Here is a 12,713-nt window from a genome sequence, read left to right as displayed (position 1 = left end):
ATTGATTCGGCAATATATCACACGTTATAATTGTCTGATATCGCATACAACATTGCTCATATACATCAAACATATTCAATACGTCTGTGGCGTCTACGTGTAATGGATGGCAGTTATGCTTATTACATTCACCAGCCAATGTTAATGTTTGTATTTAGTTAAAATTATTGTTATCAGTTCTTAAATGCGTATTCTAACTAATCCTTATTTGGTTTCTTTAGCCTCCTTGTAGATAAATTTTTAAAGTTCGTTTCCGCTACTAATTATAACTTTAAATACTAATTAAATTAAGTCATTCAATTCTGATTGGAAAATAAATTACATTAAATTTTAATGACAAAATTGTAACTACTTTTTTTAATCAAATATTTTTTCAGTGATAACTTGAAATCAAATAATGTACGAGTACATATAAACTCGTATATAGGACCCGATGAACACTTTAGAATTAAAATTAAAATTACTTTATTTGTATCATATACACATAATGTACAAAAGGGCGAATTTAGGGCAATTAATAGAGCAAGAGCCCGCGACGCCCAGACATTCGTTATTTCATAAAAGCTGACAACTTGTCAGTATACGAGTACTATACAGGTATAAACGTACCTCGAGTATGGAGCCTGGTTCGCGGTGGCTTCGGCAGGTAACAGGTAGTAAAGGTGAGTGAAATCACAGTTTAAATTCGTAATAGTGTAAAGCTCAGTTTTTATACATTTCAACATTAAACAACGATAGCAAGCTGCATGTGCGATGCCGGACACTTAGTATAGTTCCAACCCCCTGCCAGACACCCCTAAAGTACGATTAATAAAATTAGTACTTTCGTCATATTATAAAACCTGAAATTTATATATGTTATTAGGGGAACTATAAAAAGATGTTTTCTCAGTTCCCAGACACTTTCCATGGTTCCTTCATGCAGCCAGACACCTCAAAAGTTACTGTAGGTGCGAGCGCGAGAGATATACATACATACAAGCGGGTGCGAGTGAGATAGTACGTAATGTCTACGGCGATCTTTTACTGCGCATCAGCTGTCTTAACCGTTCACACTACTATGTATTCAAACAAACGTTCGGAATAAAAGACAGCCTAAAAGATCAGGCTCTTAGACTATAACCCTAATACAATAATACCTAAGTCAAATAAAACTCCTACATTTAAAATAAAACAAAAACAAATAAATAAAAAAAGTGTGTGTTGGGAATTCTCTGACACTTTAACAAAATTATAATTAATATCAATAGTTGGAGATACCTATTAAAAGATATATTTCCACCTATTAAATATATTATGATAAAATGCACCATATACGTGAATAAATATACATAAATTTAAAATGAATACAGAAATATAATAGCCGTAACTGAACACAAATCACATATGGCTTGACACCACAGAATAAGAATAATGTAAAATGGAGTTCTCAAATCCATATGAAACCACAGAGAAATTATTTTATACGCACCTCAGAAACGCTTAAGTGATTTGAGAATATTCCCGAGTATGGGCTACTAGTTGTCACCCGCGGCTTCGCACACCTCCCATCCCGTAACATACCAGATACATATATATTTATATTAGGCATTCCATGAAATCCTAACAATATATTTTTTAATATAAAAAATATATTTCTTACCATCCACTATTAAAATGTTGTAATACCGTGCCCTAAACATCAAAATGAGAAAAGATTATTTATCAGACTTAGCAAGATTTGTACACCAAATATGATGTAATATTAATTTATAGTAAATAGAAAGTCTATACAATCTCAAAAACTATAAAATTTTTAATTGTTGTTAGCAACATTTAATATGTGTAAATGTATTGTTTTATTCCTTATTTGGAATTAATGTATTTTTGCCCGTAATCGTGACTCAGATATCTCAGGCCATAACCCTTTTATGTCTATAACTCGCAACGTTAAAACCAGTCATAAACACAATTTATGTCAATATCTGAGTGTCTATCCTATCTTCAATTACTCACAATCGTTACGAATGGTTCATAGTTTACTTTTAATAGTTTATTCATTTCGTGTCACTAATAAAACAATCACAATCTTTATCAATTTGCGCTTCAGGACACATCCATCCTGAGTTCGCTTGTTACAAAGTTCTCAAGCGTGATCCGATTCTCTAACTTTTAATCTAAGAAGTGTAGAAAGTTCAGGCGAGCCCGGCGCCAGTTGTATCTGGCAGCTGAACTGTTACTCAGGACCGCCAAGTTATTTAGTACAAACTCTAATCTCTTTTGCATGGCAACGTACTTGGGCACTTTGAAGTCGCGCACATTAACACTTTGGCTCCCAAGCGGCTCAGTGTCTGTAGTTCGGCTGTGAAGCATAATCCGCTTGTGTAAGCTCTGGGAGTGAACGTTTTAATCCAGTTAATTTTAATATAATATGAGTACGGTTGCCCTGATCACATTATTGTGGTCTACTGGTGTCGATGTTTAAAATTGAGATTGTGTTTGCTACGTTTGAACACAAAACGACTCTATTAATAGTAGTAAAACAAGTATTGATTCCTTACTAGTAAACAACTGACGGTAGAAATGTTTCTATAAGCATAACTTGTAGTAAATTTAATATTATAAATTCGGAAACTGACTTTGTAGTAAATTTAATATTATAAATTCGGAAACTGACTTTGTAGTAAATTTAATATTATAAATTCGGAAACTGACTTAGGAAAGCTGCTAAAAATAACCTAACGGTTATCATAGAATTCCAAAAACATGCGTTCCACGAACATGATGTGACAATAAACCCTGGCTTTTACCTTGTACCCTATAGTACTGGTTTGTGAGTTGGAAGTTTAAAGAATGGATGAAACTTTCTCTATTTCAATAGATAAAGTTGCTTTTACCTTGTACCCTATAGTACTGGTTTGTGAGTTGGAAGTTTAAAGAATGGATGAAACTTTCTCTATTTCAATAGATAAAGTTGCTTTTACCTTGTACCCTATAGTACTGGTTTGTGAGTTGGAAGTTTAAAGAATGGATGAAACTTTCTCTATTTAAATAGATAAAGTTGCTTTTACCTTGTACCCTATAGTACTGGTTTGTGAGTTGGAAGTTTAAAGAATGGATGAAACTTTCTCTATTTCAATAGATAAAGTTAGGAACACGTGGCTCTTTCTGTGGACACACTTGAATTGCAATGCAAATGTACAATTTATAAAAATACATTAAATTAGCAGTACATATTTTTAATAAAAATAGCCCTGCAATTCGTTATATACGATTTAAAAAAATAATGGGTCTTATATTCAGCTTAAAGAACACGCACAAACATAACTGAATGTAACAGTCAAAGGCACCTAGGATATACCGGTCTTAGTCAATCGTTTTGTGTTATACTTCTTTAAGCCAGTTGCAAGCACCTGACATAAAGTTTTGGAAGTATTTTGTTTAAAATAGAAACAATGAATACCAAAATATTAATTTATCGCTGATGTTAAGGTGTGACATTGTAGATTACGGCTTGACATGTTCCTCAAATGTCAGGTCGCTAGTACAACGTAAACAATTACTCTGAGACTGGTACAGTGTCTGACCTAGTTACCATACAAATGTCAGGTCGCTAGTACAACGTAAACAATTACTCTGAGACTGGTACAGTGTCTGACCTAGTTACCATACAAATGTCAGGTCGCTAGTACAACGTAAACAATTACTCTGAGACTGGTACAGTGTCTGACCTAGTTACCATACAAATGTCAGGTCGCTAGTACAACGTAAACAATTACTCTGAGACTGGTACAGTGTCTGACCTAGTTACCATACAAATGTCAGGTCGCTAGTACAACGTAAACAATTACTCTGAGACTGGTACAGTGTCTGACCTAGTTACCATACAAATGTCAGGTCGCTAGTACAACGTAAACAATTACTCTGAGACTGGTACAGTGTCTGACCTAGTTACCATACAAATGTCAGGTCGCTAGTACAACGTAAACAATTACTCTGAGACTGGTACAGTGTCTGACCTAGTTACCATACAAATGTCAGGTCGCTAGTACAACGTAAACAATTACTCTGAGACTGGTACAGTGTCTGACCTAGTTACCATACAAATGTCAGGTCGCTAGTACAACGTAAACAATTACTCTGAGACTGGTACAGTGTCTGACCTAGTTACCATACAAATGTCAGGTCGCTAGTACAACGTAAACAATTACTCTGAGACTGGTACAGTGTCTGACCTAGTTACCATACAAATGTCAGGTCGCTAGTACAACGTAAACAATTACTCTGAGACTGGTACAGTGTCTGACCTAGTTACCATACAAATGTCAGGTCGCTAGTACAACGTAAACAATTACTCTGAGACTGGTACAGTGTCTGACCTAGTTACCATACAAATGTCAGGTCGCTAGTACAACGTAAACAATTACTCTGAGACTGGTACAGTGTCTGACCTAGTTACCATACAAATGTCAGGTCGCTAGTACAACGTAAACAATTACTCTGAGACTGGTACAGTGTCTGACCTAGTTACCATACAAATGTCAGGTCGCTAGTACAACGTAAACAATTACTCTGAGACTGGTACAGTGTCTGACCTAGTTACCATGCAAATGTCAGGTCGCTAGTACAACGTAAACAATTACTCTGAGACTGGTACAGTGTCTGACCTAGTTACCATACAAATGTCAGGTCGCTAGTACAACGTAAACAATTACTCTGAGACTGGTACAGTGTCTGACCTAGTTACCATACAAATGTCAGGTCGCTAGTACAACGTAAACAATTACTCTGAGACTGGTACAGTGTCTGACCTAGTTACCATACAAATGTCAGGTCGCTAGTACAACGTAAACAATTACTCTGAGACTGGTACAGCGTCTGACCTAGTTACCATACAAATGACTAGTACCAGCTGTTATGGTGATCACCATAGTATCTGGTACTAACAGCACTATGATCATAGTCACAACATAGATCACAGAGTTACAGTACTTAAAATATGGCGTAATACGAGTTTTTACTCTAAGTTCACACACTTAGTTAAGCCGTTTATATAATCATTGACTTTTGGTCACTATAATTTATATCGTTAATATTACGATGAGCATAACCCTGTAAATCATCTTCATACACGTGGTATTACTGGTGACAAATGTAATATCATTAACATTTAATATCATTAAATGATGCCTATAAACAGCAGAGGTCTGAGAATTCATCATTGCGGTACTCCACACTTTACACCACTTTACATTAGACCAGTCAGATTTTATACTGTCGGACACAACGTACTGCTGCCTTTTGGAGACACACACACACACACACACACACACACACACACACACACACACACACACACACACACACACACACACAAAATTAAGGGTTCTGTGGTGTAGTGGTAGCGCGCTCTCTCTCCTAATGAAAGATCCGGGTTCGAGTCCCGGCGGAGCAAGTAATTTTTGTGTTTATTGGAATTATATATATCTTCCATGAGAGAATAGGGTTCTGTGCTTATTATCCATTGAAAAATCTATTGTCATCAATAATTTTTGCTGTGATATTTAGGTGTAGAGAGGCGTGCAAAATATCTTGATTGATAATAATGCCTATTGGACGATTTTATTTGACAGTTTTTTTAATAATACTAAATAAGGCAGGATTCTAATAGGCTAAATGTACATAGCTAACCGTCTGAAGTCTTGCTGAGAGGATTGACTTCCACTGAGATAGAAAAATAATATTTCTTAATGGCGTACTGATTTTTTTATGTGATTGTTACTTACATCGCAGGAGGAGTGCAATGAATAAATTTTTAATGAGACTGATTGGAGCACTGTCAGAACCATCGGCATTGTTGTGGATACGGTGGATAGCTTTCAGTGTGTCACCTCGCGTCGCGTAGGACTGAATGGCAGTCTTTAAAGAAACAAAAATATTCCAACATGTCATTTCGATAATAAACTAGATTGTGAACGACATTTAATCGTTAGCTTGATTTAATTAATTTTGATTGATGAGAATTAAGGAATAAATCTATTTAGTGATAAATGTACTGGATATGAAAATAATTGCTTCCCTAAATCAAAAACACAAAATTTGCAACTGGGGCACTTGAAGACTGTTTTGAAGATTGTATATTCTAACGGTTGTCCAAAGTATCTCTAGAATTGAACATAAGTTTTTTTCATTCTATTCCAGAGGTGGTTATATAACCACCCTATGGTGTGATCTTGAGAAAATCTCGTTGCTCTTCAGTCTACACGAGTAACGATACCTTCCTCCCTTTTAAAAATTTCACTTGTCATCAAAGGCACATAATGACTCTTAAAAACGTTTAGTACAAAATAGAAAATGTTTATAATAACCCCTTAAAATGAACCACGTCAGTGTCATGATCTTAACTCCTTATGCAGCATGGAATTTCCAGAACATTCATGAAACTGCCATATCGATATTTCTGAAATCGGTATAATATTATTAACTGAACTTTGGCATTTGTAATTATAACATTAAATGGCTGGAATTAAAATTTGCGCATGATGGTCAATGGCTTGTGTTCAGAAACTACCATGACGTCAAGAAATAAAATTTGTTACAGAGTTGTATCAAAAGCACGACAAATGAATTCAATTTGTATTTGTGTATGTTATTAACAAAAGATTCAGTTCATTAAGAAGACATATAGAATAAATTATCATATAGGGCCTGAAAATATGAAATAACTAATAATTATAATTTAAATCAAATTGAATTGAGCTATTACTGTGAAATGTATTAATCTAAATTTAAATATTGAATTAATTCGAGATAGCCTATGTAAATTGCAGCTGAATTAAAATATTTAGCTTCCTTAGACAAAATAGATCATTGTCGTATTTGATATGTTTTACATTTTAAAAAGTTAGGCTCTAAATCCCCCTCGAAAATACGAAAACAAGCCAAAATGCAATTAATTTCAGAGTTCTCTGGACCTTTTGTTTTACTTTCAGTAAAACCAAGTGAGAGAGGGGACTAATTTATAACCAGTAATTTATTTACATAGTAATAGGTTAAACATCCATACCCGTGGTCTATAACTCATATTATACAGTATAACAAAAAAACCTTTAAAGACAACATAATACCATTCGTTATGTTTCATTTTATAAGAGGGCTGATTTACTTAACACCAAAAAGAAAATGTTTTAAAACTCTGTAGAATATGACTAATGGAAAATTTTATACTGCCTTAATAAAATTAGACTGTTCTCTCAAGTTTAAAGTTTTCTTATATTTTCCTCATATTTCAATACCTAAGGGTTTCCATAGTTGAGTTATAGAAACAACTAACCCAGACAATTCGAGAACTAACAAATACTAAAAGTTGAAGTCCAGGAAACTTTAGAAACAAAATAATTCGCGTATTTTATCGTCGGTTAAGTTCCACAGAAGAGTTGCTCTCTGTCAAAGCCACGACAAAGTTAAAGCGATGGCGCTTCTGTGTGTGAACTCGAGGGTGAATGTACGTAATATTCATGTTTCGCTTCCTTATAGCCGTCCATCATCAAAAAAAGTATTTCAGAAACCAAATACAAGTTATAATTAACAATTTATTTAATTAACAATAATTAACAATTTATTCACCCTTAAATGATAAATATGCAAAACTAGACATAGGCCTAGCATGGCCTTTCTTAAATTAGATCATATCACGCTTTCATAACCTAAAAAGTTATATTTTTGTGAATGTTCATAGATTGTTCAGTATTCCAATTTATTTAACCAAATGCTAAAATATTCAATGTTTTAACACATCTATTTGTCGGTAAAAGAAAGGAAAAAGCTTAACATAAAGTAGGAGCTCTATTGCTAATCTAAGGAGAGAGACAGTGACAGTGTATTGCCTTCATTTATAAACCTATTCAGGCTATTAGCACGACATACAATATTACATTAATATGAGTAGATCATGGCTTTTAGAACTACTAGCAAGTTCGAACTGTAAAGAGTTCGGGCGTAACTTGCATTATTTATCTTTTTCTTAATGTAAACAATTCAAACATGCCTAAAAAAATAGTTATATCCATACTGTTAGTTGAATCATTACTGAATAATACAATCAGTGGTCCTATTAACGGGTTTTTCAAAATACACTCTACCTAATTACAATATTAAATTTTAAAAGTCTAGTAGTTATTCCAGCTTTTACAGTTAGAACACAAGTTATAGAACTGTGATCAATTTTCAAATCACACGTTTATTAAAAAGTTCGCTGGACAGGTTCATTACGTGATTGAAACACGATAACAATATTACATCCCTACTAACAATATTAAGTTGGGATAACATTGGGGCAACCTGCACTCGTTTTAACTAGTAAAGAGATTTTACAACATTTGAATATAAGCATAGCATACATTTTAGTAGGTAGTAATTTTATATACATTTTTAAATCTAATAGTGATAAACTTCTCAATTTTTGGTTTTCTTGTGGTTTTGTTAACTTTAATTGCACATTTTTCGTAAAGAGTTTTATCCAAAATTCCGTTATCTAACTCAGAATTTCATATGTGGCTACTTTCTTAGGATGAAGGAAGGTACGAAGGTTAACATGCTTGGTACATCAGTGGACTAAATATAATAAATATTATCTGTGATTAATCTTCTTTGAACATTCTTTGTACCTTGACATTCAAACTAATGTTTTAATACAGCTGAATTTGGTTAGACTAGAAGGATTTATAAGCGAGTATATTCTGATGAACAACTTACTGATGTGAAAAGTAAGCACTTTGCTTTTTTTTAGCTGTATCTATCTTACAGATTTGCACAGAGTAAACAACACATTTGGTTTTATAATGTGTGGGTTTCGAGTGGATTCATCGAGGGAGTACCTTAAGTGCTTTCCTCCTACCGACAACGGTCGTCCATCACTAAGCCAACAGTCACTTGAATCCATCATTGCCACAGCCTTCTACTACTGCAGCCATCAGTATTTTACACAAACTCCCTGGACACGCTTCTTAGTTATTTTATAAACCAGTTGGATACTAACGTCGCAGAGAAAAAAAACCTATACGAGTACATCGATTGTCTGTACTAATATCAAACAAAATTGTTACGGCGGGACGCGAAGTGACGTTTTAGGATGCAATTGCAATTGCGAACGTTGGAACAGTTGCAGACAATACAGACCTCAATCCACATGCCAGAACTTCATCAGCCTCAGCTCTAACCGATGTTTGCTTTGTCTTTCCCTCGTTGTTGTGACTTAATTTTGTTAATGATTTGAAGGTTTCATGAACTAATTGTGCTTATTGTTTAAGGTAGTAATCACGTTAGATTAATTAACGCCTATTCTGAACATTCACTAAGGTTAATTACTTTAAATTACAACATGAAATAATGCAACTCCGAAGTTTAAAGCATACTGATTTGTTGTGGAAAACTGATAGTTTATGGAATTAAAACTAAACAAGAACCTTGGCCATACAGACTCTTCAAGTATAGCCGCATTTAATGTGAAAAGGTGAATTTCAGCGGGGAAGTATGTGCAATTTATACAGAATTTGGCAACATTGATTGTTTTCGTATGACAATGTGTAAGTAAGGTACGGATTCGAGTCCCAACGGAGCAAGTACTTTTTGTGAATTTATATGTGTGTGTGTGTGTGTGTGTGTGTACACACACACACACACACACACACACACACACACACACACACACACACACACACACACATATATATATATATATATATATATATATATATATATATATATATATATTTAAATAATGGCTATTGCCATATTTACAAATAGTTTCAAAACAAGAACTATAGTGATACAGCACAGGAATGCATATGTAATGTAGCGTAATTTGATTCACAATTTAAATTTAGAAGAAATGTATTCAGTCAAACCAATCTAAAAATCATTGCATAATATAAGTACAAATAACTTAAAGCCATGGAAAAGCCCATCAGCTCATCGAATTTCAGGTCAAATAAAATGTTCAAATGCATTGAATTTTAAGTGATTTAGTCAAAAGTTTATCGTGAAAATTTAAGCCCATTTGATCTCATTAATTCATTATTTTTTATTTTGTCTATTCATAGCTTTTTTGTTTTATATCCCCATTTATTAATATTTTTATAATATAATAAGACGTTTCTTCAATACTTATAATACTTTAAGGGAGTTGCCATACAACGAAGTTATGATCATTGGACTACCCTGAATTAATATTTTACACAGTAGAGAAACAGAACTTAATAAGACGTTTTTGCAATAGTTATAATACGTTATGGGAGTTGCAATACAACGAAATTATAATCATTGGACTATCTTGAATTAATATTTTACACAGTACAGAAACAGAACTTAATAAGACGTTTCTGTAATAGTTATAACACGTTATGGGAGTTGCAATACAACGAAATTATAATCATTGGACTATCCTGAATTAATATTTTACACAGTAGAGAAACAGAACTTAATAAAACGTTTCTGTAATAGTTATAACACGTTATGGGAGTTGCAATACAACGAAATTATAATCATTGGACTATCTTGAATTAATATTTTACACAGTAGAGAAACAGAACTTAATAAAACGTTTCTGTAATAGTTATAACACGTTATGGGAGTTGCAATACAACGAAATTATAATCATTGGACTATCTTGAATTAATATTTTACACATTAGAGAAACAGAACTTAATAAGACGTTTTTGCAATAGTTATAATACGTTATGGGAGGTGCAATACAACGGAATTATAATCATTGGACTATCTTGAATTAATATTTTACACATTAGAGAAACAGAACTTAATAAGACGTTTTTGCAATAGTTATAATACGTTATGGGAGGTGCAATACAACGGAATTATAATCATTGGACTATCTTGAATTAATATTTTACACATTAGAGAAACAGAACTTAATAAGACGTTTTTTGCAATAGTTATAATACGTTATGGGAGGTTCAATACAACGAAATTATAATCATTGGACTATCCTGAATTAATATTTTACACAGTAGAGAAACAGAACTTAATAAAACGTTTCTGTAATAGTTATAACACGTTATGGGAGTTGCAATACAACGAAATTATAATCATTGGACTATCTTGAATTAATATTTTACACATTAGAGAAACAGAACTTAATAAGACGTTTTTGCAATAGTTATAATACATTAAGGGAGTTGCCATACAACGAAGTTATGATCATTGGACTATCTTGAATTAATATTTTACACATTAGAGAAACAGAACTTAATAAGACGTTTTTGCAATAGTTATAATACGTTATGGGAGGTTCAATACAACGGAATTATAATCATTGGACTATCTTGAATTAATATTTTACACATTAGAGAAACAGAACTTAATAAGACGTTTTTGCAATAGTTATAATACGTTATGGGAGGTTGCAATACAACGGAATTATAATCATTGGACTATCTTGAATTAATATTAATTTTTACACAGTACAGAAACAGAACTTAATAAGACGTTTCTGCAATAGTTATAACACGTTATGGGAGGTTCAATACAACGGAATTATAATCATTGGACTATCTTGAATTAATATTTTACACATTAGAGAAACAGAACTTAATAAGACGTTTTTGCAATAGTTATAATACGTTATGGGAGGTGCAATACAACGGAATTATAATCATTGGACTATCTTGAATTAATATTTTACACAGTAGAAAAACAAAACTTAATAAGACGTTTCTGCAACACTTATAACACGTTAAGTGAGTTGCAATACAACGGCATTATAATCATTGGATTATTTCGAATATATTGTTTTACACATTACAGAAATAGAATTCAATACTTATAACACATTAAGGCAGTTGCAATACATGATAGCTATTAAATATTTCCAACACTTTATGGCAGTACACAACAGCATTATAAATATGTGGTTCCGTTAACACTTATGGGATGGTTATAACAAGTTATGGGAGCCAGAATACAACAGCACCATAATCAATGAGCTGGCAGGGCGTTGTTTTGCCGTTGCTAGGTGACCAGAGGCTGACGGGCTCGCTTTACTTCCATTAATTACACAACCAAATAAACTATTACACTCACTGCACTCCGCCATTAGTGTCAATACTATGCGTTACTATTAACAATAATATTGTTATTTCATTTGTTGTTTTCTTTGTCCTCCTACAGGTTTATATGAAATATGCAGTTAAGAAATGGGTTCATTGTGGCACAATAGCGATTTTGTGGTGTATGAAGCATCATTTATTTACTTGTAAATTTGAGACATACTGAATGAACATAATGTACATAGGTTCTATTCACTGCTAATGTAGTTTAGTCGTCAATATATGATGTTTTATTAAACGGCATAACATTTATTTTTTAATGTTACCTCTTTAACTTCATTGTTATTAGAAAACGTTTATCATTCATTTAATACTCAACCTCTATCAACTTTAAATCGAAGAAAAATTGTATTTAAAATATTATTAACTTTTATGGAATATTATTTATTACAAAACTTATTACAAATATTTTGGGAACTTGACCGGGCTTGTACCTATATAAAATGATCAGATTCGTTTAAAAACTCAAGATAAAGGAAAATTATCTCAAATTTGGAAAAGATAGTTCTAAAAAAGTTAAATTTCTTTTATTATTTAAAACGGCTATACTTATTTTGAAATTGGTTTGTATATGTAACTCATAGTCCAATCCACTCTAGTACCACATATTTT

The 12,713-nt window shown here is 32.9% G+C and overlaps 1 protein-coding gene across 1 annotated transcript in view; it reads left to right on the top strand.

Moving 5' to 3' along the window:
- LOC124375216 (flocculation protein FLO11) overlaps window positions 1-12,713 on the top strand; it is a 252,954-nt gene that overhangs the window by 224,166 nt on the left and 16,075 nt on the right. The gene's annotated exons all lie outside the window — the stretch shown is intronic.

Source organism: Homalodisca vitripennis, chromosome 1 (assembly GCF_021130785.1).
Source record: "Homalodisca vitripennis isolate AUS2020 chromosome 1, UT_GWSS_2.1, whole genome shotgun sequence".
NCBI classification, from domain to species: Eukaryota; Metazoa; Arthropoda; class Insecta; order Hemiptera; family Cicadellidae; genus Homalodisca; species Homalodisca vitripennis.
This window is presented reverse-complemented; position numbering and strand designations above follow the sequence as displayed.